Consider the following 27,176-nt stretch of genomic DNA (forward strand, 5'->3'; position numbering starts at 1 on the left):
TGTGTTCGCAGCAAACAACCAAGCCCACCATCAGCGAGAGAGGACTACCAACAAAAGGAGTCGCGAGCAGGAGGCCATAAACATGCTCAGAATCCCCAGTTATCAGTGCCATAAATATTTATTATGCAAAAAGCGCACCCCATTTTGTCGTCAAATTGCGTCATTTATTTAACATACATAAGCCCACGAACAAACAACAAAATATGCAAATATAACGCTGGATACACATTTTCGCAGTCACATACTATAGATGCGCCTCTCGAGCCGCAGCGCTCGAACCAGGCAGCATCTCCGAACCACCCCAGGCAGCATCTCCGAACCACGCCAGGCAGCATCGTCGAACCACGCCTCGCATCCGTCATATCAACAGGGAAAGGTTTTCCGACGGGTGAGGAAATCGGCGAACGTTCCGCTGTGGTCCGACTTGCTGAACACGCCGTCGAGGTCCCAGATGTGTCCACCGAGCAAGGTTCCTAGGAGGCTTCGTACGGGGAACATACAAAAACGGAACCCCAGAGGCAGTCCTGTGCAAGCAAAGGCTCCCACTTGTCGCAGTGCTCGAGCCCGGCAGCATCGCTGAAGCACGCCCCGCATACGTCGTATGAACAGGAAAAGGTGTTCAGATGGGCGAGACGGAGCTCTGCGAACGTTCCGCTGTGGTCCGACTTGCTGAACACGCCGTCGAGGTCGCAGAGTGTGCCCACCATATTCTCTCTCTGTAGGGCCCTGTAGGGCCACGTCGTTTCGAGGGCAGGTTGCATGGAAGAAAATGATGACGGAGCCCTGTGACGCTGCGAATCAGACGTGAAGCGCATTCACAGCACTCGTGCTGGCGGTAGAACGTCGCAGCTGCTCTGCCCTTGGCAAATGGCGCAGGAACGCGAGCGAGCCCTCTCTGAACGAGTCCACGTGGCCACTGGCCAATTCTTCTTCGCCGCAGTTGCACCACGAAAAAATACGTACAAAATTAGAGATATCTATGCAGAAATTTTCGGTTGCCATACAGAAAATATCCATTAAATATCCATGAAAAAAAATTGTCATTAGAGCAGCTAGCATCGGTCACGTGGCCCTCCGTTTTAGAAAAATGCATGCAACTCATTATAAACCTGTTGCATATTTGAAAGTAAAATAATGAACATACGCAATTTTCTGCACTGATTAATATGCATTGTGGGCTCTGAAATGCTGGAGTCCTGTTTTCCTGAAGATGGTGGCGGTCGCGCAGCATGTTCGTCATGGAGGAAGAAAAACTAGGGAGAGGCCCTCCCTATGTACCCATAAAGCTACTGTACCAACCAACGCACCAACCATGTACCCATGCTATCCGAGCTGCACGCCGGAAAGTGGGCCGGAAGTCACGCGCTTTCGCAAGGACTACTTGTAACCGGCGCAGCGGCATTGTCTGCGGCGTTGTCTGCTGCGCATGCGCAATCGCGCTGAGACGGCGGCCAAGAAGAAGAACGCAGGGGGAAGGAAGCTTCAAAAATATGACGTAACCGCCTGTCCTGATGTTCATAGATTGACTTTAGTTTCGGTTTCGGTTTTGTGGATTTGCTATTTGCTTCTTTGTGCTTGTGTACTTACGGATTGGCTCTTTGTGTCACGTGCTTGTTATCTATAAATACTTGTCCCCGTCGAAGAAATTTCGCTCTTTGGTAACAGTATAGTGCCTAGAATATATATTCTAGGCACTATAGTAACAGTATACTAACAATCGCACTGGGATATGTAAAGGCAACATGAGGATGGGTTAGATGAAACCCGCAGTTTTAGTCCATATTGTAATCGTACAAAATCGATCTTTCAAAAGTGTAATCGGCCCTTCACGTAGTTTTAGAGAAGCTTCTGGCATGTTTTGCCATTAGTAGAAAAGGAAATTTTTCTTGTACAGCCGATTTTAGCTTTTCTGCGTCGTTTCGTAGTGGCCGAGGCCGCTCCTGAAGTCGCTGGTCCTGGAGTGCCTGGCGGTGCTGAAATCGTGAGTTGCCTCTCATCCACTTCAGTGTCATCGCATTTCGGTGGTGAAATTGCACACAAGTGAGAGGAACTATTTCGACGAGATTTTCGTGTACGACTTTGAAGAATTTTGACGTCTACCATAAATGACACGTGCTTGTTATATATAAATACTTGTGGGCCTCGAAGAAATTCTCTCTTTGGTAACTGTTGCACTGGATCTATTGTGGCCGCAGCGGCCAATAATACAATGGCAACGTGAGGATGGGTTAGATTAAACACGCAGTTCGAGTCCATATTGTAATCGCACAAAATCAATTTGTACAGAGTGTAATCGGCTGTTCACGTAGCTTCAAACAAGCTTCTGGCATGTTTTGCCATTAGTAGAAAGGGAAATTTTTCTTGCACAGCCGATTTTAGCTTTTCTGCGTCGTTTCATAGTGACCGACGCCGCTCCTGAAGAAGTCGCTGGTCCTGGAGTGCCCGGCGGATGCTGAAATCGTGAGTTCTCTCTCATCCACTTCAGTGTCGTCGCATTTCGGTGGTGAAATTGCGACAAGTGAGAGGAACTATTTCGACGACATTTTCGTGTATGACTTTGAAGAAGACTGACGTCTACAATAGAAGCGTCGTATATGGCAGCAGCGAAAGCAAACAGCAAATAGGATTGTGTGATCAAGCTTTTGTCAAAGCGACGAAGGGAAAGTTTTTCCTCCTCATTGAGGGAGAAATTACTGCATTCATTGCAAAAGCAAAATAGCGTATGGCGCTATTTGCTTAATTTTGCAATTCAGCCCTACTGCGTCATAGAGTTCTCTACTACGTCGTATATTTGCAAGAGAGACGCCAGCCCTCCATTGTGGCTTGGAATTCGGGGAGGCCAAGCAACCACATTGAAGGTTAACTGGCTAACTTCGGGGAGTCCGAGGAGCCATACTGAACGTCAGTGACCGTTTCAGAAGGGAGACGCTTGACCCTCCATATTGACTTGGCACTCGGGGTTGCCGACTAGCCATGTTTGACTACCAACCACGTTGACCATTTTTCGTTTTCAATTAAATTTTTATGTGACGGACAGATGTGTCGACAGAAAGTAATGAAGCGTCGTTTTGAAGTAAGATTTTTGAATTTGTGCGTTTCTGGTGGAGCATCGGCACGAGCTGAAAGTAAAAAATTACTATTGATTTACAACTTGCGAGATGAAGGCCGCAGAATCTACTTCGCCCGAATTGCGTCGCAGGAGCAGGCAACTGCGTCACAGCCTTCCACTGGTGGTACGGCACGATATCTATAAGAAAACAGTTATCTACAAGCAAACAGTTACTCTCCTGGAGAGAGAGAGTTTGCCGTTGAATGTCACTTGGTCATAGAAAGGCATCTATTTCAGAATCGCTGTCAGCAACCTGGCGAATCTCTGAGTATATAGCTACTTAGAGATTTGGTTAATATGTTGCGCGATCGTTTCGTTGCAGGCCTCTCTTCCAATCCGGGAACGCTGGCTATTGGACGGCCACGACATATCTTTTGCGACTGCATCCCGAACTGCACTTTTTGTGACGTCTGAACTCCGAATCCCTACTGAGACTCATCTGCCCACTTCACGGAGTGTTGTGGGTGATTGTTTTTTTTTTCGAGGGAATTCTGTGCCTTTGGTTGGCAGTGCTCAGTGCTTCATATGGATGAGACACCTGACACAAGGGACTGTATGTAGTCATCTGTCAGCAGCATCTGGCTCGAGAATCCACACTCCGCTACAGAGGCCCTAGTCGGTTCCAGGATCTCGGCCTCCATCACCCGCTAGCACCCCAATGAGATTTGAATGCCTATATGGATGAAGGACTGTGCCTAAATGATTCTCCTATTATATATATATATATTTTTTCTTGACTGAGATGATTGTGAACATTGATTTCCTGCGTACATGATGTAGAAGAGGATCAGTGTGTTATCTCTGTCTTTAATGTCATTTTAAGTCATGATATATATTCATGTGGTAGCAATTTTAAGTACATTGTTTTATTCACAAACGTATAATGTTGTCTGTACAGCTTTGCTTCAAGTGCTAGAAGCCAGTGGGTTGCAAATTTATTTTTATTCCCTAGACCATGTACATGTATGGAATGTTATAGAAAGATAAGACTAGCCAACAGTTATTTTTGCTGTATTTTCTAATAAGCAATCAATTATTGCTTTCACTCTAAGTACTTAAAGCTGATTAACATTTTTTTAATGCAAAATTATACTAGATATTGTCCTCATCACCATATTGTTGTATTGATTTATTGTGTGGTATGCGGGATCGCGAGTTTTTTTCTTGAATTGCACCATGAAAAAGCACTGTGAATTCGTTGGAAAAGGTGGATACAATGTTTATCGCACCTCGCCTTTACACATTTCCTGACAGGAAGGAGAGTAAATTAATGAGGTACAATGCCCGCGCAAAATTTAATATCTTATTTTTTATGTTTTTGCTTTAAAAAATGTGCCTATTCTGTGTATGATTTTCTGTATTTTTTATTTTGGGAATGCGAAATCTGTGCTTGCTTGAATGTTTTTCAAAATTTTCTTATTTGCATTAAAAGTTTACAATATGTGTCATTCCTGACAGAAGGGAGTATGTTGTATCCATTGGTTCTAGTTTCGGTTTCGATTTATTGGATTGGGTATTTGTATTAGTCGCCGTCCGCTCTGACAGGGAGCGTCCGTGGGTGACCTCATTAATGCGAACAAAGCCACCGCAGCGCCCGACTAACGGAGCAACCTACGGCTTAAACAGCATCGCGCTTAAAAACTGGCATTTATATAACTAATACTACCTACAATCGAATATGCTGCTGCCAATAGGGAGTCTGAACAAGCCTATACGTTATCAATAACATCGAATCCTTGCAGAACCGTGCTGTTCGCTTCATATTTCCAGACTGCTCACTCTTCACAAGTGTTACAGGATTAATAAAAACGTGCCAAAGTGGAAGACTTGTCACAGCGCTGTATACTTGCTCGTTGTTTCAGTCACCTCATGACATCTTTCAACGCCGTGATCATTCAAAATTAAATGCGTAAAGTGTCATTCATCGTCTTACGCCAATTCATTCCCCGTACTATCATTGAATGGAATAGTTCGCCATCAGTCATCTTCACAGAAGCTGACATCAAAAAATTCCAAGAGCCTCTTTGCTGTGACGGAAATGTGTAACATATGCTGTTTTTGTGTTATGCCTTATGTTTGAACGTTTTTTTTTGATGTATTGCGCTTTTTGCTAAAATGTGTAGCCTTTATTTGTATCCCCCCCCCCTATGTAATACCCTCTTCTCGAGGGCCCTTAGGGGTAACGCGAATAAAACTATACACCTGTGTTCTTTCTTCCCTCCATGATGTGCGTTTTCTGTTCCTACCAGACTCTGCGAATTAAGGTAAGCGGCGCAAATTATTCATGCCTCGTAGAGATACTGCGCTATACTACATTTATACCCGACTTTCTGCCAGCTGATAGGTTACTGTGTACAGAGCGCGCTTAGTGCACTCCTGTTGCAGTGGTCAATGAATGGAGGGGAACATAAAGGCGCGCGCGACGCTACGGGCTGTACACGTGCAGAAACCGCGCGGCACCTCCAACGTACTTTCCCGGTACTCCAACACAAGCCCGAAGTGGCCCGCTGGCACTAAAACAATTTTTTAGAGGCAATGTGTGGTCGTTTCCAGCAGAAACTTTCCAGAGTGTGATTGAAAATGCCTTGTATATTCCGAAAGTGCTGTTTTCTAAGTTTCAAATTTTTATGGCATTTTTGCAATTTGAACCCTGATATCCCGCTCCGCGGCTCGGCTTCTGTAAACCTTATCTGACGCAGGCCTGCCCAGTAACGAGGAGGTCCACTCCCTCGCCCGAGGCCTCACTTTCCGGGCTGGAGTTGGGCCTCCTCCGCCATCCCAGGAGCGTCTGCTTACCTTCAGAGATATCCTTAGCGCGGTTACGCACCGCCGGGTCCCTCTCTAACCCCAGCCCAAGCCTCCCACTGGCGCCGACTCCAGACCCGTGCTGCTCCCTACCCTATTCTTCATGCCCGCTACCCCGATCAGTTCCTTTCCTCCTGTAAGCTCTGCGGGAAACCAGGAGACTTTATTCACATGTCCTTCTCGCATGCCCTACCTTCCCGCACCCTCCATCCCCAACCACGGCGGACTCATACTGAGAGACTCTCCTAGCCAGCTCCGCTGCTGCTGACCAACTGCAAAGACTGGTATGCCATTGGCTATGTGCCATTTTATTTGAGGCCAACCAACCAATCAAGCTTCGTAGGGGAACCTCGCCTGGACGTGGAGAGCCATTCCGTGAAATTTTCGTACACTGCTTATGTGGTTCAAGAGCCTGACTGCGTTTCACATCCTCCCACTTACGAAGGCTCTGCTCCATCGGCGCGGACGAGGCCAGTGTGTTCCAGGAAGAATGGTGGCAAAGCGCGGAGAGGAGGTTGTGTTAATTAACCCCTGCGATGCTTGGTCAGAACGAGGCTCAACAAGAGTTGAAATTCGGCGACGGCGCCAAGGGAACGCTAGGGGCAGGGACGAAAATAGTCACGCAGCCATCATATGGTGGTGGTGGTAAAACTTTATTTCCCATAGTAGGGTCCTGAAGGACACTCGGCTAGGCGCCGGGTGTAGAGGGCAGCTCCCACGTAGGCACAGAGAGACCGAAGCTCTCCGCCGCCGCGCGGGCCTCCTGGACAGCCCGAAGCTGGTCGTGAAGTGAAGCACTTTTTAGTACTTTGTCCCAATGTTCCTTTTTCTGGGCGTAGGCGTCACTTGATGCACAACCGCACAGCATATGGGTCAAGTCTGCACGTTCACTGCACTGGTCACACACATGTTGTCCGTCGTAGTCTGGGTCGATGTGCTTCATGCGCCAGGGGTTGGGGTATGAGTTCGTTTGGAGTAAGCGTAACGTGACCGACTGGCTGCGGGTTAATTTCTTATCCGGGAGGGGAAACGCTCGTCTGCCTAGATAAAAGTGCTTAGTGAGCTCGTTGTAGGTGAATAATTGATCACTGTACTCGATAGCGGGGGGAACCGGAGGGACGCGGCCGATGAGCCCTCGCGCCGCCTCGTGTGCGATCTCGTTGAGATTCCGCAGGCCACCCCCTATAGGCTGCCCATGTGTGCCGGGAACCATATGATGGAGTGATCGGTGATGTTACTTCCGCCTAAAATTCGTAGCGTCGTCTTGTCTATTCCGCCCTTGGCGAAAGCTCGAAAGGCTGCTCTAGAGTCGCTGTACACAGTTGTGAAGGTCGAGTCTTTGAGAGCTAGTGCTATTGCTGCTTGTTCAGCTACCTCTGGTTTCTTCGTGAAAAGTGTGAGTGGGTTACGCGTTCGCCCGTGTCCGTCGACTACTGCTACCGAGTAGGCATGCTTTCCCGGTATGTACGCTGCATCCACGAAAGCTGTCTGGTCTGGAAACCTTGCCGCATCCGCAGCGAGGGCTTTGGCGCGGGCGAGTCTTCTTCCTTGATTGTGGATCGGGTGCACGTTTCTTGGGAAGGGGAACACTTTAATTGCTTCTCGCACGACTTTAGGTAACTGCAGGACGTTGTCCCTTTCTGCTATGGTGTTCAGGCCGAGCTTGACGAGAATCTCTTTGCCCGCTTTAGTGCTTGATAGTCGTGCGATCTGTGCCGTGTGCTGTGCCTCGATGATTTCATCAAGGGTATTGTGCACTCCTAGCTGTAAGAGAAGGTCAGTGGAGGCATTATCGGGAAGCCCCAACGCTGTCTTGAAAGCTCGACGCATGTGTACTTCGAGCCTTTTCCGATGTACTTTTTTCCAGTTGAGCATCCCAGCCACGTATGTGATGTGACAGAGTACAAAAGCGTGGACCATTCTAACGGCATTGTCCTCCCTCAATCCCCTGTGCCTATTCATGATGCGCCGAAACATCCGGATCGCGTTTGCAATCTTGATCGTGATGCTGTCCAACATTGCCGAGTTGGACCCGTTGCTTTCGATGATTAGTCCTAGAATTCGTATTTTGTCAACCGCCGGTATGCGATTTCCATCTCTGTCGTGTAACTCTATGCATGGAGTGGGGTGTCTGCGCCAGTCGTTGGACGGGCGCCCTGGTCTTGGGGGGTGGTATATGAGCAGCTCCGATTTTCTGGAAGAGCAGCGAAGTCCCATTGGGGCGAGATGGGCCTCGGTAACCGTGATGGCTTCTTGCATGCGAGCTTCCAATTCCGCATCGTTGCCACCGGTACTCCAGATGGTGACAACCTTGCAACCTCACGGAACTGCTGGTGCAAGAATTTCAGCGAAATTAGATAGAAATCGCTGCGGAATCATGTGAAGATGATGAAGCCGATGGGAGCACGTCCACACACCTCGGCGACCGCAGCGCCCTCCTCCAGCCATCATATGCCTGTGCAAAGATTAATTCTCCGCGCCTCCCCAGTGAAAAATTTTCTGGCGCGGTTCCCGCTTAAGCATAATTAAGGAGAATATTTTTTTGCCCATTTCAGCACTATGTGATCATAAAAGCTTTGCAATGCTGCTACCACGGTACTAGTTACGTCACGTGATCGCGTACTGTGGGAAGGACGCCGGTGAGTACACGCAGTACTTTGTCTGTGCAGCAATATTTTGTCGTAGTGCTTAGATTATACAGACACTATAATTTAGAGAACGCTATTGAGTACGCCCTGTATTTAGTTTGCATGGTAATATTCGGCCATAGTGTACTGGCACTATAATTTGGCTACTAAGATGACCCGCCGCGGTGGCTCAGTCGTTACGGCGCTCGGCTGCTGACCCGAAAGACGCGAGTTCGATCCCGGCCGCGGCGGCTGAATTTCGATGGAGCCGAAATTCTAGAGGCCCGTGTGCTGTGCGATGTCAGTGCACGTTAAAGAACCCCAGGTGGTCGAAATTTCCGGAGACCTTCACCACGGCGTCCCTCGTAGCCTGAGTCGCTTTGGGACGTTAAACCCTAATAAACCAAACCAAACTAAAATGCGCTGCCATAATGGCTGCCTGCTGTTGCATGAATGTGGAGCTCTAGATCTAGACTCAGCATATTTACTCTACGCAGGAGCTCTCTGGCTTCAGGAACCTTACCACGCCAGTTGCCTACATCCTGGACAACATGTCTGCCCACTCTAATCCTAACATGGCTGACCACGAGAAAGTGGAAAACCTGCTAGAGCATCTAGCTTTGCTGGCTGCCGAGAAACCGAGTGGCTGGACGGTTGAGGAGGCTGTTGCCTACATCGAGACAATTCCAAGCTGCGGAGGATGTGCCGAAGAGTTCCGTCAACAGCTAACCGGCAATGGAGTTTTTTCTCTCCTTAATATAGGTTACCTGGTAAACACCATGGGCATGAGCTTAGGGATGGCTCTCAGGGTATGCGATGTGGTCAGGTCACTGATAGACGTCCCGTCAGACGACTCCGACGACAGTAATGTGAGCTGTACCAAGACGTGAACGCCGACGAGATGGAGCAGGACATCAGCATGCCTTCATGTGTGACCCACGAAGACTGGAGGGCTACAAAATCCTGATGAATTGCACTGTGTCAGCGTTGCGCCTCCAGTGACTGTGCCTCTTCCAGTGTCAGGACTTCCACCAGCGTTTTCTTTAAAATAAAGAGGATTTTTCGCATTTGTCGTTTTTCCGCCCTGCTCGCCGATACTGGCTAGTATACCCAGTCCCAGAGCAACTGGGACAGTCACCAGGTGGCATATGTGATAAAGGAAACAGTGTTGGAATGAACGCAGGTTACTGCCAGTGGGTTCTTAGGTAGCTGGATACTGGGAGGTAAGTGCAGCTTTTATGGAACATCGAGGTCTGGGTATGCCACTGACCTCCAACACTTTCACCTCTGCCATCAATCAGTCCATACGCACATGCCACTCAATCACACACTTACTTCGCCGCGTAGTCTTGAAACATGCCAGCCTCTCCGAGACACATGCCAGCCGCATTGCTTATGTGCTGGCCCTGAACAATTTTTTATACTAGATCCCGTACTGCCCCCTTACAAGTACACAACAGGACAAACTAATCCGGGCCCTCAATACACTATACAAAGCAACACTAGGGCTCCCCCCTCAGGCTTCTACAGACACCCTGTACAGAACAGGCCTTTTGCATCCCCTTCCAGCCCTCCTTAACCTGCACCGAAAGAGACAAATCATCTGCCTGTCCAGTTCATCAGCTGGGCGGTGGATACTATCACAGACTCCCTACGCACCCATCTCTTTCCCAGACTCCCCGCAGTCTCCGATCTACCCCCCTAACCTCCGCCTCGCACCCATTCCATGCAACATGTCCGCCCACACACACGCAGGCCGCTGCCAGGCATACGCATACAACCACAAGCCACCCTTGGACGCTGCGGCGGTGGCCTACACAGACGCCAGTCTCACGGAAACCGCGGGCTCCACAGCAGCCTTCTTCCTCCACCCTTGCCTCTCTACAATCAGCCCTCACACAACCTTCCAACCCTCCACGCTCGCCCTAGAAATACACGGGATCGCCCATGCCATCACACACTTTGCCACCCTACCCCCCGCCCCCCAATACGTTGTCTATAGACTCGCAGGCAGCTCTGCGTGCCTTCCATGAAAGAGCCCTCCCTTTCCCTACCCGATCGGCCTTAGATGCCGCCCTCGTAGCATTAAGCCCACGACCGGTGACCTTTCGGTGGATCCCTGGTCACATGGGCATCCCCGGCAATGAGCTGGCTCACCAGCTTGCCAGCGAAACTGTACACCGGGCGCCGGGGATCCCATGGACGAGCCCACCGACGGAGCAGGCGGTCAGGGCTTACAGACACACTGTCGATGAATATTACACGCAGCAAAAATTAGACTTAGCTGATTTACCACCACCACTACCATGCTTATCGATCCGTGAAGCTCGCATTCTTCGCCGAATACAGTTTAACCTCCTAAGTACACCAGCCAAACTTTATCTGTACCGGCACACTTCCACACCTCAATCCCCAAACTGTCCACACACGTATGCAGACATAGAACACTGCCTTGCACAGTGCCACGTAGCCTTCCAGTCCCCCGCCACCCCTACCGTGGCCCATCTGGCTTGCCTCCCAGGACCTGAACCTGCAACGTGCCCTCGTCACCTTGGCCCAGGACCTATTGAATGCCTAACATAGAGGCTGTTAATAAAAAGTGTCACACCACCACCACCAGTAGGGGTATACTAATGCCATATATGACTCAAAACTAACTTTGCTAAATCCTGCGATCAGTTCACAACCAAGATGCTTGTTTTATCCTCTGACTATCCTTGAAGCTCAAGTGTCACAGCACTAAAGTGAAATTTTAAATTTCTTCAATTCGTGTAAAACCTGCAGGTTTCTTTACTCTGTACAACCACATAGCCAAGTCATCTGTTACAGCTTGTGGTTCCTCTCACACCAGTCGCACTAACACTATGTCTGGACTCATTCTACTGCATTCCAACATCAGTTTTTGTTCACACCACATAAGGGTAGAATAGCCTTGGACCTGGTCATTCACCCAGCTTTGCTTACTGACCTCTTGTTCTCCGAACTGGTCACTGCAGAAACTAAATGATGAGCCACCTAGCTCCTACTTGGTACACCCCTTCAGAGCTTTCCCCTCTAATATTGTCATTTAGGGTAGTTGAGGTTAAAGAAATAATAAAATAAATTGGCTAATAGAACGCTTGTTCTTTTACTCACCACGGCAAATCAATACAATCCTATCTGCATTACGAGGCCAGTGAGAATTTCCTTCCTATTTCAAGCAATATCAAAGCAGATTTCCACAAGTCTCGTTTTGGTAAAGTTGCACATTATGCACAGGCTACCTCTGTATGGCTAGACTGATGCACTGCATTTATAGCTAGACATCTACTACGAGCCCATATATGTGTCAGAAGTCCCTTTGTATATTTGTCTCCTTCTCTGTGTCAAGTGAAGCAATGCAGAGATTTCCATTATATGATGTGGTTGAAATGCTAGGCATATATATGATGATGCGTGTGACTTTTGTGTGTGTGTGTCATTTGATCCTTACCCTAATCTGAAATAGCCAGCCAGATATGTTATGTTTACAGCCAGATATGCTTACAGCGTTTATAAAACATAGAATGCCCCCCCTCCTCCTCTATAATGAGACTGAATTACACACAGTTCTGTCGTCCTGAATGGTGTCAAATTACAGCAACAGTGATTTTCTTACACTGATGGAAAAGGAACACATACAAAAGCACAAACCTGTACTCAATACTAATTTAATCACAGAGTCACTGTTTTCCTTACACTAGTAGCATGAGTTGTTTTCATTAATGTCCTAAAGAGGATTATCGTTTTGGTGCACAAATTTCTAAGAGGAGGTCACAAAACAAGACATTTGTCTGCCTAATTACATGCAGCCATTCCAGCATGGTTTAAATTCCCATAGACTCCCTGTATAAAGCAGCAAAGTAGACATAGCCTGGGCAAAAATCTTCAAAGAGATTAGGATAACGACACAGTTATTTTAACGTAAGGTATGCCTAAAGAGAACCTTGGCTGTTTGAAAACCAAGCCTCAAATGAAATACGCTTTATTTTGCTAAAGATGTTACTAATAAGCAACAGATAGCATGTTCCAAAATTTTATATAGTTATGTAGAGAATGCTTACTTTTACCTGCTGCTTTAGGAACCAAAATCTCTGTTACAATCCCCTTTTTTTTCCGGTCAGAAAAAAGTCGTAAACATCACTTTAAAGCTGTACGAGATGCATGTATGTCGCACAGAAACTTAAGTGCTTATTTTTTATTTCAGTGTTTGAGACATCCTAGCTTTCATCCCATAAATATACTTCTACGAATTCTGCTAGAGATCAGCACTATTCATGGTCAATGTATCCTGTTTCCTTGAATATACAAAGTATTCTTTCCCAGCCTCAACCAGGAACTGTCCAGGAGCTGCAAGCCAGTTTACCAACTCCCACATCCTGTTACGTTTATACTGAATATGGCATGTATGGCCTTTTACTCAGTACTAAGCAACCACTTTGTTTTCATTCACATGGGCACTTTTAGATAGTGTTGCACAGACAACATGTAAACTTGTTTCTGGATGTGTCAAGAATGACTGGCTCTCAGCAGATTTTCCAGGCTTGTTTGCACTGCTGCCATCACAATATGATCTGAGGAATGACTGCTCATTTACAACTGGTGACCCACAGTCACTGTGCAAAAAACAAACCCATGCACTTCAGCACACTGACACATGGCTTGGCCCCTTTGATTGTTTTCAGACTGTGCTATTTCTATTTTGGCTTCTCTAATGTACTCAAGAACATGACAGAAAGAAATCAGTATTCTTACACGCTAGCTCGTGATGTGTTCTTCATTGCTACAGTCACTCTTCTGTGAAATGCAGTGCTGCTGCAGTTACAACTGATCTTACATATTGCAAATTATTGGGAATGCCAGAATTTTCGTGTGGATTTGGATCTGTATTTGACAGCAATGTGCTAAAATACAGTTTTTAATGTGCGTAACTGAGACATGCACTTCTTATGCAAATGAAAAGTAAGTTTCTTTCATAATAACAGTTAAGTGGGGAGACAGCAAGGAGGAGTGTTTACATTATAGTGACAACCAACATTTATAACTACTCCGCATGGATTAATGAAAAAGCTACAAAAAAATGCAGTGTGCTAGTTTGAACAACTTATGATCTAACCTGTACCTGATCTTAGCTATTTAAGAAATCAATGCGAATTACCTGGTTGTAATTACAAACCATCGAATATGTACTGCTAACCTAGCTTGTTCTAGTCCCGTGTACTTGGCTTTGAGAATTTGCTATACAAATCACATCATCATTCTGAAATCATTATTACACATTTGGAGATAGTGAAACTTTCAATGGGGGGCACTCTTCAGATATCAGGGGCAATAATCCAAGACCATGGAAAAAACAGGCGCATATATAGGTGGTTTTCTTGCAGAGACTATAGCCAATTAGTGATCGAACGAGTTGTACACGGCCGCGGTGTGATGCCTTTTTTCCCCTTCTGGAATAAAACTGGTACAAACGTTAATCGTTTCCCCCCAATGCTGTTTCAGATAAAGCACACCTGTGGTGCTGCAAAGTTGTGACTTCAACCCCCTCCTCATTATGCGTAGAAACTTGCAGAGGTACCCGGAGAACGCAGTAGCCGCATTTCCGTATCGACAAAAGCCTGCATGACAAGTTTTGTATACGACAGGACATCCTGGTAGTCAATACATTAGATCTGTTTGCGGAATTCAGAGCCGTATATCCATGGCTATCACAGCCGATCGCGGTTTTACCTTCTACGAAAAATCTCACAGCTAAACATGTCCTGATGTCTCGAGTTAGCCACAATCAACGTCGGTATTTCTACCACAAGATATCTTCATGTTTTGCAAGGACATATGCCTATGCCGCCGCATGGGCGGCAGTGACGGGCATGCCAATCAAAACGTTCAAGACATCCGCTTGGTCCACGGAGATAGAAGGCTTTTGGCTGGGTCACATGCAGCGAACTTGATCGTACAACACCTCCTCCGACCCACGCACCCAGGCACTCACGCATCCGTGCGCAGAGTTGCAAAGACGCTTCCACATACGCCTCAAAAACGATCATCCAGCGGCCTTTAGTTTATTTTCCAAAGCCTTTCCATGTGGAATCAGGTCGGTGCAGATAGTTAATGAAGTGATGTTATCAACTCTGATAAAATGAAATGCTTTACAGCATAGTTTGCTTGTTTTTCATGGGCATCCCGCAGCTGAAATGCTCGCTTTTTGTGTTAGTCCAGCAGCACGTGCTACTACCACTTTCCTGCATACCTACAGTCAATGCCTGAACTCTGTGGCGGTTTAGCACAATCGAAATGAATGTGTAACTGTTTTCATAACATCCACATGCTGACCACAGGAGGTAAGAGCTGAGAAAGTTAGCTGCACAGTAGCCCAGATTTTGAAAGCGCAGGAAGCCTGTCAAGTAATGCAAAAAGAAACGACTGAGCGCATGAAATAGCTGATAATTGCAGAGTGTTAAACATCACTTAGTGATCGTCATCATCATCATCATCAGCCTGACTACGCCCACTGCAGGGCAAAGGCCTCTCCCACGTCTCTCCAATTAACCCTCTCCTTTGCCAGTACTGGCCCCATATCCCCGCAGACTTCTTAATCTCATCCACCCACCTAACTTTCTGCTGGCCCCTGCTACGCTTGCCTTCTCTTGAAATCCACTCCATTGCTCTTAAAGGTGCACTGAAGAGGAATCTGAACTTGTCTTTTTGCCGCGGGAACTCGATCTACACTACACGTTCCTAGCATTCTTAGAAACTGCGACTTATTGCCCTGTGTGGCCAATTTCCCCAATTAAATCAAATTAACGTATGGCTCCCGCCCTTTTTTTTTAATTCTGCCTCGTACGGTGGGCGGAGTCGACCAACGCGTGGAGTGCCTTTTACCCAGTCCCGTGGTGGCTTGCCGCTCTGCCATCGGCGGAGTAATACGTAGTAGTCCGTAGTAGCAAATAGTCCGCGCGTATTTTTATTTCTGCGGGCTTATTTTGCGGCTATATTATCTGCGAATGAAACTATTTATTCATGGAAACCTCAAAAACAAAATAAAGCGAAAGCAAAGCCTCCACGGAGCTGGCTGAAAGGAACTTCATGCGTTGGTCGACTCCGCCCATCGTACGAGGCAGAATTAAAAAAAAAAAGGGCGGGAGCCGGACGTTAATTCGATTTAATTAGGGAAATCGGCCATACAGGGCAATAAGTTGCAGTTTCTAAGAATGCTAGGAACGTGTAGATCGAGTTCCCGCGGCAAAAAGACAAGTTCAGAATCCTCTTCAGTGCACCTTTAAGGATCAGCGGTTATCTTGCCTTCGCATTACATGCTCTGCTCGAGCCCATTTCTTCCTTTTGATTTCAACTACGATGTCATTAACCCGTGTTTGTTTACTCCCCCACTTCCGATCTCTTAACGTTACACCTATCATTTTTCTTCCCATAGCTCACTGCATTGTCCTGAACTTAAGCTGAACCCTCTTTGTTAGCCTCCACGTTTCTGCCCCATAGGTTAGTACCGGTGAGATACAGCTGTTGTATACTTTTCTCTTGAGGGATATTGGTAAACTGCCATTCATGATCTGAGGGAACATGCTACATGCACTTCACCTCATTTTTCTAGTTATTTCCCTCAGCAGTCACTACCTGCCATAAATGGACATATTCTCTTACCACTTCCAGAACCTCGCTACCTAAATTACGAACTGCTGTTCCCCTGCAAGACTGCTGAACACTACTTAGGTTTTCTGCATGTTAATTTTTAGCCCCACCGTTCTGCTCTACCTGTCTAACTCACTGATTATGCTTTGCAGTTCTTGTCCTGAGTGGCTTAGCAAGGCAATATCATCACCGAATCGCAGATTACTTAGGCATTTTCCATTAACTCTTATCCCCAACAGTTCCCATTTCAGGCCCCGGAATACCTCCTGTAAACAAGCGGTGAATAGCATTGGCAAGATCCTGTCTCCCTGCCTGACACCTTTCCTTATTGGAATTTTATTGCTGACTTTACGGAGAACTTTATGGACTTTATGGAGCTGCGCAATCGTTATAAATATCTTCCAATATTTTCATATAACTCTCTTCTACAGCCTGATTCCACAATGCATGCATGACTGCTGAGGTTTCTATTGAGTCGAATGCTTTCTCGTAATAAATGAACGCTATATATAGGAGCTGGTTATATTCTCCGCATATCTCTATCACCTGATTGATAGCGTGAATATGGTCTATTGTCGAGTATCCTTTACGAAAGCCTGCCTGATCATTTGGTTCATTGAAGTCAAAGGTTGTCCTGACCCTATTAGAGATTAGCTTAGTAAATACCTTGTAGGCAACAGACAATAAGCTGATCGGTCTGTAACTCTGTAAGTCACAAGGCATTGCGCATACAGAGTGGCTAGTTTTTCAAGCCCAATCTACTTCAACAAATCTCCTGTTAACTGATCCTCATCAGCTGCTTTCCCCTTTTGCATTGCTCCTAAGGCTTTCTTTACTTCCTCCTTCGTTACTAGTAGGATGTCCCATGGCTGTGCTCTACCACCTCTCTCAGTAAGGTTCTGATTACATTTGCTACTGTACAGATTTGTGTAGAAACTTTCGGCTTCTTTAACTATCTTATCCATATTGCTAATGACAATGCCCTCTTTTTCTCTTAGCGCATACATCTGGTTTTTACCTATGCCTAGTTTTCTCTTCACTGCTTTTAGGCAACCTCTGCTCTATAGAGCATGCTTGATTTTCTCCATGTTAAACTTCCTGATGCCGGCTACCTTGAGCCTATTTATTAACTTCGACAGCTCTGCTATTCTATTCTGTCTGTGGACACAGAATAGATATCCTCATGCTTTAGCGTTTCTTATTCAGATGTTAAAACTCGAAGCATCCTACCACCTACTTCTACAGCGCACTCCGTAACGATAGCTATGAGATTATCATTCATTGTTTCAACATTAGGGTCGTCTTCTTCAGTTAAAGCACAAAATCTGTTCTGCAGCGAGATCCTGAATTCCTCTACTTTCCCTCATAACACTAACTTGTTAATAGCCTTCCGCTTCACTAGTTTCCTCCGTTCCCTCTTCAAATCTAAGCTAATACGAGCCCTTACCATTCTGCGGTCGCTACAACGGACCTTTCCGAGAACCTCCACATCCTCTACGATGCTAGAGTGAGCACACAGTATGAAGTCTATTTCATTTTAGTCTCACCACTGGGGCTCTTCCACGTCCACTTCCTGTTTGCTCGTTTGCGGATGAAGGCATTCATGATACGTAAATTATTTCTATCTGCGAAATCTAATAACTCTCCCCTGCTATTCCTAGAACCTTTGCCATAGTCCCCTACCACATGGTCTCCAGCCTGCTTCTTGCCTACCTTCGCATTGAAATTGCCGATCAGTACAGTGTACTGTGATTTCACTTTGGTCATTGCCGATTCCACATCTTCATAGATGCTTTCAACAATCTGGTCCTCATGGCTTGATGTAGGCGCTTAGGCGTGCACCACCTTCAGCTTGTACCTCTTGTTAAGCTTAATTACTATAGCTGCCACCCTCTCGTTAAGACTATAAAACTACTCTATGTTGCCAGCTATAGGAGGTATTCACATGACGTCATCCGCAAGGGGCGCTAGCGGCCGGCGCGGCATTCGCCATGTTGGTGGTCGCGCGCGCGGCCGCCGCAGCCAACCGCAGCGTTTGAATAGCTGGTGATGGGTGAAATGTGAGTGTATTTCGCGTCTCGCCGCACGTAATTTCTGTCCGACCCGTGCCGCCGCGTGACTGAGTGAATATTCCGTGAACTGTGCGAAGCAGAAAAGAGCGGGCACGCTCAGAAGGTTCTAATTTGTGAAAAGGTCGACCCCCGTAGGAATGCGGAGGCACCGGCATGGTGTGCGACGTATACAAGACTGCTGCCGCGCGTTGAATTCACCGGTATCGAAGCCCACCTTGTGCACGGCTTAAGTTTGCAGGCAGGCCAAGGAATTAAAGGATATAAACCTATGAGAGGGTGCAATTACTTGACAAGCGGGTGAGTCCAAGAGCCGTGCTGTGGGTGCCGACGTCCGCAGTGCCGACGGCCGAAGTGCCGTTTTTGAAGAGGTGAGTAATTCGAAGGGTCTGTTCACTTAGCTGTAGCTTAACTTGTCATCTCTACCTGCTGAAAGTGACGTGTTACAACTGAATCTAGCGGAATGGCTGCACACTGCGTTGCTGCGAAAACGGTCTTGTGCATACGAAGCAGCGCTACGTAGCTACAATCAAAACTGCAAAACATTCTCGCTGGTCTGCCGTTCGTGCTGCGAGCGCATGGCGGTATTTGTTTGGCCGTTCTGTCAGCTAAATAAGGCAGCTATGACGCTTTGCCTTTCTGCTGAAAGACCGTACGTCTGAGAAGCGTCAGCAGTTCGCGGACTACAGCTAGGCGCTTGAATTATCAATTTCTGCGGTGGCAGTTCTGGAATTTCGGTAATCAATCGTGCCGTTTATCCACGATGTGCCCTGCATGACTAGCTGACAGTTATCAACTGATATTAAAAGCTGCAAGTCGTGTACATTCTTGCGTGCAGCGCAGCCAGCCAGTTTTGCTGCCGAGTTGAGGCAGCTCGGTTATAACACGGCGCAGAAGAATTCTGCTGCAAGCTTCATGCACAATACGCGCTCCACAAAGATAAGTGGTCGCTGACGTATTCAACAACGTACAAATATGTTACGGATCACTAACAGTTCAGGCCGGGTACCTTACGGCGCACCGTGACACTGCGTGAGCTGGCCTGAAACGACCGCAAACATGGCGCGCCTGCCGCGACGATGCTCGCGCCGTCTGGTAGCGTGGCCTCAGTGAATACCTCCTATATCCTGACTGATGAGGAATCCCACACCTAGTTCTCGTCTCTTTGCTATTCCCCGATAGCACAGTACGTGCCCGCCCTTTAGTACTGTATATATCTCATCTTTCTTCCTAACCTCATTAAGCCCTATGACATCCTATTTAATACCCGCTAATTCCTCCAGCAGCACTGCTAAACTAGCCTCACTGCATAAGGTTCTTGTGTTAAACGTTGCCAGGTTCAGTTTCCAATGGCGACCTCTCCAGAGCCAGTGACTCTTAGCACCCTCTGCTACGTCACAGGTCTGACCGCCACCTTGGTCACTTGCCCCGCAGCCGCTGGGGACTGAGGGCCAAGGGTTAATTGGTTTGTTCATGGAAGGTTGCGGCCAAGTACTACAGCAAGGTGGCCAAATCTTGTTCTGATTAGTGCGCATACGGAAATCAAATGATATGATGCCAGTCGAGCTGTGCAAGCAATGGAAAGTTCTGCAGTCTTGCTCAACGTTTTGCAGAAAAAAACTCGCAGCTACACGCCTGCCAGGTGGACTTCACCACTACACACTGGCATTGTCCCCTTGTAGAGTGGTTTCACCGCATAACAGCACTGTCATGAGGAAACTGAATACTTCAAGCCAACAAGACCACGACACTCATATTATTACCACAATATGTTTATGAGTATCATTAAATCAGTGCACTAAGTGCTATCTTATTCCCTGGTTGTCATGTATACAAGTACAGCTGTGCTGAAATTTAGGCAGTCATGCATAACGGTGGAATTCACTTCAACAAATTTGCTAACCATTATTAAGTTAATCTCAAAATTAGTGCAGTGCAGCATGAATCTTTGCATATTACTAGTACTGCCAACCATACACCATGTTCATGACATTAATCAGGGTATATAAAAAATGCTTCATAGCATAAGTAACCCTTATTGTATACAAACTTCGTGAATTATAGAAAACGCATCTCATTCGGGAAAAATGCCCAGAATCATACACACATTTTACCGTCAGGATGTCAATGTATCTGTGCACATGTACAAAGTGTTTCACAAAAGACTGTACACAATTTTTAAAAATAGGCTTTTTGAGTTAGAAGAGCACTTTTTTCGGCATAGCGCTGTCAGCAGTGTAGTACATCAGAATACAGCTTAGGCAACTAGCAGGCTGGCTAACTAATACTGAACAATTAACTTTCTAACTATTGCTGTAATGCTCCTTAATTGCTGAGAGGTGTGTAGCTCACCATAAGTAATATCCATATAAATTTTTAGAATTTCAAAAGCCCGGTTACCCTTGGCGCTGTGACTCAACAAATTTTGGCCATTTCGACAAGTTATATGCACTGGAGTGGTTGCTTTGCCTGCAAGTTTCTCGAAAGCGTATGCATTTTGGTGCAATCCCAGGTAGAACCGAACATTAGAATACTGTTATAAAAACGTTATGTAAGTTGGAGTAATGTTACATTGTAACTTTACATTAACATTGAAAATTAACATGTAACGTTATAAGTTATATAGGAAACGTTACTTTCATGTTCTAAACAAACATTGTTTTAATATAATCTTCTAAATTTTATTATAATGTTAGAGTCACAACGATAAAACAACACTGCAAATATATTTCGAGCACTGATTTCCAGAGCTTTTCTCACTGTTCTTAAAGTAAATATGTTTTTCAACTAACAGTACCTTGTAACCACATCTCTTAGATAGTACTTCGCCATAGATTAGATGAAGAGCCCCATTATTTTGTCACAAAACTTTAGTTATTACCCATTCCTCACTATCACTCATGGGACATCCCACAGTAGCGAGTATATAAGCTCGACGGCACGATATCCGTTTGGAGGTGAGTGAATACGAGTTCCATGTTGTGCTGTAGTGTAGTGGAGAAGGTGTCGCTCTTGTTGTTGGTTCTTGCAAAGTGTTGTAAGTTGTGTGGCATCACCACTGGCAGGCCTGCATGCTTGTGTGGGGCTGCTTCACCATTTTCGAGAAAGTTCCATTTATGTTGTTTACATGTTTCATGAATGTTTGGGAAAGGTTATTCGAACATTTTTATGTAACATTAGAAAAACATTAAAAAAAAGGACATTAAGAACACTGAAATAACATTTGAGCAGCACAAAAATGTAACATTATCGCAATGTTTCGGTGCTACCTGGGATGTAGTGAACATTTGTCACACCACAGCGCCGATGCTAACCGCATTTTCGAAATTCTGAAAACTTATATCGATATTAGTTACAATGGACACTCACCTCTAAAAAATTAAGGCACCTAGCAGTAATAGTTAAAAAGTTGGCTATTCAATATTAGATAACCAGCCAGTTCGTAAGCATGGCTTAGCTGTATTCCTCTCTGCTACACCACTGACAATGCTATGCTGAAAAAAGCACTCTTCTAACCCAAAAAGCCTATTTTTAAAAATTGTGAAAAGTCTTAGGTGAAACACCCCGTATGTATATACACACACACCCCACTGCCACCCTATTTCTTCAAATAAGCAGTGGAAAAATACTTATCATGCATGGAGGTACACTTCTCAAGCTGTATTCACCACAACATTCCAATATATGTTTTGAGCAATACAATGGAAAGAATGAGGTATGGGAAACGGCAGGAAGTACCTCGGCAGCCTCTGGTGTGCTGACAACATTGCCCTGTTGAGTAACTCTGAAGGTGACCTGTAGCAAATACTTGAAGACCTCAAGAGGTGCTATATAGACAGGTGGGTTTGAAAATTATATGTATAAAGCGATGTACTCAAGTTAAGATAATGCCTGGTAAATAATTTTCTCATAAGTGGGAAGATACTTGAAGCAACTTTAGTGTGCAGTTAGATGGCCAAGTATTGACTGGTGACACGAATCATGACAGATTAGATAACAAATAAAAACGAACTAGAGCATATTTGTTGATGTGATGAATAGTAGCCATGTGATAAATAGTAGCTGGCTAATGTCAGTGAATGCCACAGGGCAAGTGCATTCTGCCAGTATTCCCTTATGATGTGGAGACTTTGCAGGAAACAAAGAATCTTGGATTGAAACAATTCATAAAAAAAAAATAAGCTATATGAGAATGTCCGGCCTAAAACACCAAGTTGGTACTGCTTACGCAAAGAAACACTGAGAGCACCACGCACAAATACAAACTATGGCACGCAACACATATACTACCAAGTCCCCCTCCTTTTAAGTGACCTAGGAAATAGGATTGATTTCAGGGCAAGTATCTCAAAAAGGTCACTGAGAATATTCCTGCTGGAGACTGAAACAAACTTTATTATTTATTATTTAACTTTCTGTTGACCGTGTGCTATGTATACAATATGTATTTTACGCTTTGTTAGAATACAATCATTTAACTTTCTGTTGACCTTGAACGTGCACTATGCGTAATGATGCATTTTACATGCCTGTTAGTGTTTGTACAATTTTTCTTTTCTGTTCAGTTTCAACGTTTGCTGTCTATACAAGATGATGTCAGGCTACAACTTTAGCTCCTGCTTTATTGCATGTTTGTTATCTATATAATAAATCCAGTGAATAAACTTCAAACTGTGAACAATGCAATACCACTTTTCTGATGTAAGAAAGGGTAGGTTGGGACCAGATACAAAAGAGGTGGTCTTTCCCACACCAGTGTAGTATTGTGTGTGGGAGATATAGAAACACTTTCAGAGGTCAAATAAAGGCTTTATATGTGCTCTAAGAGATAACTGGGAAACTGCACAAGCAAGGTCAGCCATGCCGGCCAGTAGGAAAGAGGAGTTTGGGGCAGTGTGAAGAACAGATAGACATCTCCTTTTCATTTGAACTTAGAAGCTGCACACAAGAGAGGCAACACAATGAGTATAGGGCTCCAATAACTGAGCACTTATTGCACACACAGAGAAATTTAAGGAACCAATTAAGAAGGGAGCTGCTGAAACTGTTGTAAGGTACTTTGGAACTGAGCTGGTCATGGCCACTTAGAGAAGCATATGTATAAAGTTATCAACTTATCACGAAAGCATCTCATAACCAGAAGCCAGCATCTTAAACGTACCATCCTATGTAAGTACACTTAAAAATGTGTAGGCCTTCATAATAAAGAAAGCACCCTTGCTACTTCTTAAGTTATGATGCACTCTTGAAGAACAAATGCTTATTCGATGGAATAAAATTTGCTTCACTACTTTTTATTTTAATTCTTAGGCATACAAGGTTAACGTTATTAGCAGGCCACCAGCTTCAAAAAATATTTCGTAACCTTTTAGACACAACATCTTACTTTAAAATGCTAAATGTGCCACTCTCGCCTACAGTAATAACTCGCAAACTAACTAATGTAGACCATAATGCATTGGCATTTATGCAGGTCTACCTAATAGCTGTGCAATGAACTAGAAAAAAAAAGAGCTTAACAGATTTGCAGGCAATTACTACAAAAAAAAACAAAGCATACACCAAAACTGGCTTTCCACAAGCATGGATATAGAAATAAGAGGCCACACAACATATAAATTATTGGTGGATTTCAATAATCCTAGTTCACTGCATGCCTTGATATACCAAACCTTTCAGCAATGGCGAACCAGAATTTTAAAAAATCGGATTTTTGCTGTACGAAAGCAGCTTCTGCAGCACAATAATGCCGGCGTTGGCGGTCATCAAAAAACAGATGAACAACATAACTAATTAGCTACTTAACTAATTTCTAATAATTAACTTTTTAACTATTACAGTTAAGCCGGTTGTTAGTAATAGGCATATATACCAGTCGTTAGCCTTTCGAAAAAGCGATTGCCCTTTAGCGGTGTGGCTCAACAAAATTTGGTTTTTCGACTAGGTACATGCACTGGAGGGGTTGCTTTGCCTGCACGCTTTTCGACAGCGCATGTATTTTGGAACGATGCAGCCCAAATTTGTTGGGCCACAGCAAGGAGGGTAACTGCATTTTCAAAGTTAGTAAAAACTGACATGGTTATTACTAACGACCGCCTACAAATCTCTAATTGCAACTAGGCATCTAAGTGCAATGTTAATTATAAGAAATTAGTCAAACAGTTCACTTTATTCATTTATTTCACAATACTGAAGGCACTGCCACTGCCCAGGCAGGAGAGGTGCTCAAACCTAGCAACATCAGCGCATTCGACAATACATAATGGCAGACAGTTCTCTTGCTCAATGGTGTGTGGAGAGAATGATTTTTGAAATAGTTCGGTCTTTGCAAGATACGGGAGCACTGCTTTCGAATGTTTGAGGCGTGAGAATCTTTTTGGTGGGGGAAGCAAATATTAACCTTTCTGTAAACCAGTTTTCTGATGGTAGATGAAATATAGGAATTATAATTTTGCTACATCTGGCCGTGCTTGGAGTATCTCCAGTCCAAGACAGAAACTCCATGATGACATAGGCCTCGTTAACTTTATTCATCTGCTCTCTGATGCCCACCAACACAGGTGTTATTGTGCCGCAGAAGGTTTTTTTTTTTTTTTCAAATTCAGGTTCACCTTTGTTGAAACAACCGGTTTAATAAATAAGCAAAGTTTCAATGGAAAATCTTTACTAGGCATAACTAAAAAAAACTGAATTTTCAGCAAAATATCATTGAGGATAACAAGTTCTGTACAGACAAGCTCGACAGAGCCCACAACTTTTGAAAGACACAAGACAAAATCATTGTTTTTTTGCAAAGATGGACGAGGGCTCAGGGTATTCAAAAAGTAAAAAAAAAAATGCAAAATGTCGTTTTCTGCATAACATTGGTATTTGAAGAGTATCCTCAAGCTTTAATTATCTGGCGCCTGACCAACACACCAGTCATATGTCAATGGACTAACGAAACGCACAAAAAATATGGCTGGCGGTTTATCGTTGCTAAGCACGAAATATCGCTCGAAAGCACAGTTTTTTGCATGCCACACCACCACCACGTACCAAAAGGCGCGCGATCGGGGTTGTCCACTGACCCAAGGAGGCAGTGATGTGCCTTTCTCAAAATCAATGGAGTCTAAACCTTCCGATGGGTTTGAGAAAATGAAAGGCGAATAACTACCTCACTGTAGGTGGACGCCGCGCACCGCCTGCTCACAGCGCGACTGAGGTTATCCAGACACAGTGCGCCAGTTACACTTGATATTCAAAAAGCTTCACACACAGACACCGCTAGGATAAACTCCCCTGTTCATCAGGTCCAAGGTTAGGCGTGAGTGCACCATTTTCTCCATCAGTTTTCCGACGCACAACGATACCGCGAACGGCGAACGTCGAGCAAACGTTTAAAAAGTACACACGAGCCGAGGGGCGGGCTCGAGACCGACGACGCATTATCAGCGTCCAACGACGCAGCTTGCCCAGGCCCTTGGAATCGACGCACTTTAAGCATCCGCAGACAAGTATCCAGGATCCAACGAGGCGGCTTTCACAGACCCTTGGAACCTTCCTACGCTGAAACTATAGTGATCTATAACGGAACTACTTGTTTACAACGACGGGGAAATACCGCGGCCGCCATCCTCCATGTCCATGGCGGCCGCACATAAGTCGCCATTTGTGCCATGGAGGTATGATTTGTGCGGTCGACAGAAGTGACGTCATGTCACGTGTTCGCACTCTTGAGCGTCGTCTGCTCGAGTGCGCCCAGGGGATCGGGCTCGCCCCGAAACCTATGCGGCGCGCTGTGCGATGCTGGCGCGCGGATAAGCAAGTCACCAAGGCGCGCCGCCGGCCGATCACGGTGCTCAATCGCAGCATACACATTTCAGAATGCAGGTGCTCACATCGATGCTGTAGCTCCCACTTCGGTGCCAGGAAATTGTGCAACCGCTGGTAGCTGATACCACAAATAGGACTAGGGTGCCTCGATGGCCAGCGCTGGCGAGCGGACGTCTAAAAAAAATACCACCCGAAACTACTGCAAACCACAGTGTCACTGCGGTCAAGCGTCCCACGCCGTGTCTGATTATGTGCCCAGTATGGCGCTCTAGGTTGGGGCGCGGCATACTGGGATGCATACTGGGACGCGGTTGCAGGGAGAAAAAAAAAGCCTAGATTAAAAAATGAAAAATCGTAAAATAATTGCATATAATGAAAAACATTGGAAAAGTAAAAATAATAACGGCGAAAAAAAAAACCAGTGACAGGATTTCGACCAAGCACCTTCTGATTACCAGCCGAAGACGCTAACCACTACCTCTGACGAAAGGTCACTACTTTTCCACGTCAGATCAGGCTGCATATTTCAGCGTTGCGGGTTCATCTCAAGAAGTTGCGGCCGCCGCTGCATACAATTTCTGCTCAAGGAGCGCTGACACTACCAGCCGACTCGGAATCTGCCACTGATGTTCTGGATCTCCGTGTGCACCGAAGTATGCATGGAAACATCTCACACCGACAATATTTAAAGCGCTGCCTGCTTGGTCCTGCACCTCGCACGGGATTTTCGGTACACACAGAGCTCCGACGCAAAGCATTTTTTTTCTTTTTCTCCTATTTGACTCTGTGAGAAATGGTACTATATACTTTTTCGTGGTTTTATTTTTGTACTTCTGCATATTGTTAAGTCTTTCAATTGAATACCATCAGTACTCTATCGCTTTTTGAGGATGTACTTCTTCGCTTCTTTTCTTTCTTTTATCTTTTTCGTTTTTACTAATAGTGTTGATTTGTGAATCAAACGAGTACATTTGTGAGCGTTGCGTTGTCCGGTGTACGGTATGCACAGGCTTCTGCCTGCCCACCCACAAGCCCCGAGGTGCTTAGGTGCGGCAGAAAATTAGCATGTAAATATTGCGCACAATA

The 27,176-nt window shown here is 45.5% G+C and overlaps 2 protein-coding genes and 2 long non-coding RNA genes across 5 annotated transcripts in view; 2 read left to right on the forward strand and 2 right to left on the reverse strand.

Annotated features, from left to right (window-relative positions):
* The window catches only part of LOC149350121 (uncharacterized), a 602,760-nt gene that overhangs the window by 455,488 nt on the left and 120,096 nt on the right, over positions 1-27,176 (reverse strand). The window lies entirely within an intron of this gene.
* LOC149350138 (deoxynucleotidyltransferase terminal-interacting protein 1) overlaps positions 1-27,176 on the reverse strand; it is a 280,102-nt gene that overhangs the window by 33,775 nt on the left and 219,151 nt on the right. The gene's annotated exons all lie outside the window — the stretch shown is intronic.
* On the forward strand, positions 1,690-5,330 carry LOC149350140 (uncharacterized). Its single transcript, XR_016290238.1, has 3 exons — positions 1,690-1,981; positions 2,401-2,460; positions 3,432-5,330. It is a non-coding gene; the product is annotated as an uncharacterized LOC149350140 (long non-coding RNA).
* LOC149350141 (uncharacterized) lies at positions 8,394-9,608 on the forward strand. Its single transcript, XR_016290239.1, has 2 exons — positions 8,394-8,553; positions 9,039-9,608. It is a non-coding gene; the product is annotated as an uncharacterized LOC149350141 (long non-coding RNA).

Source organism: Amblyomma mixtum, chromosome 3 (assembly GCF_055824585.1).
Source record: "Amblyomma mixtum isolate Tamu chromosome 3, ASM5582458v1, whole genome shotgun sequence".
In the NCBI taxonomy this organism is placed as follows: Eukaryota; Metazoa; Arthropoda; class Arachnida; order Ixodida; family Ixodidae; genus Amblyomma; species Amblyomma mixtum.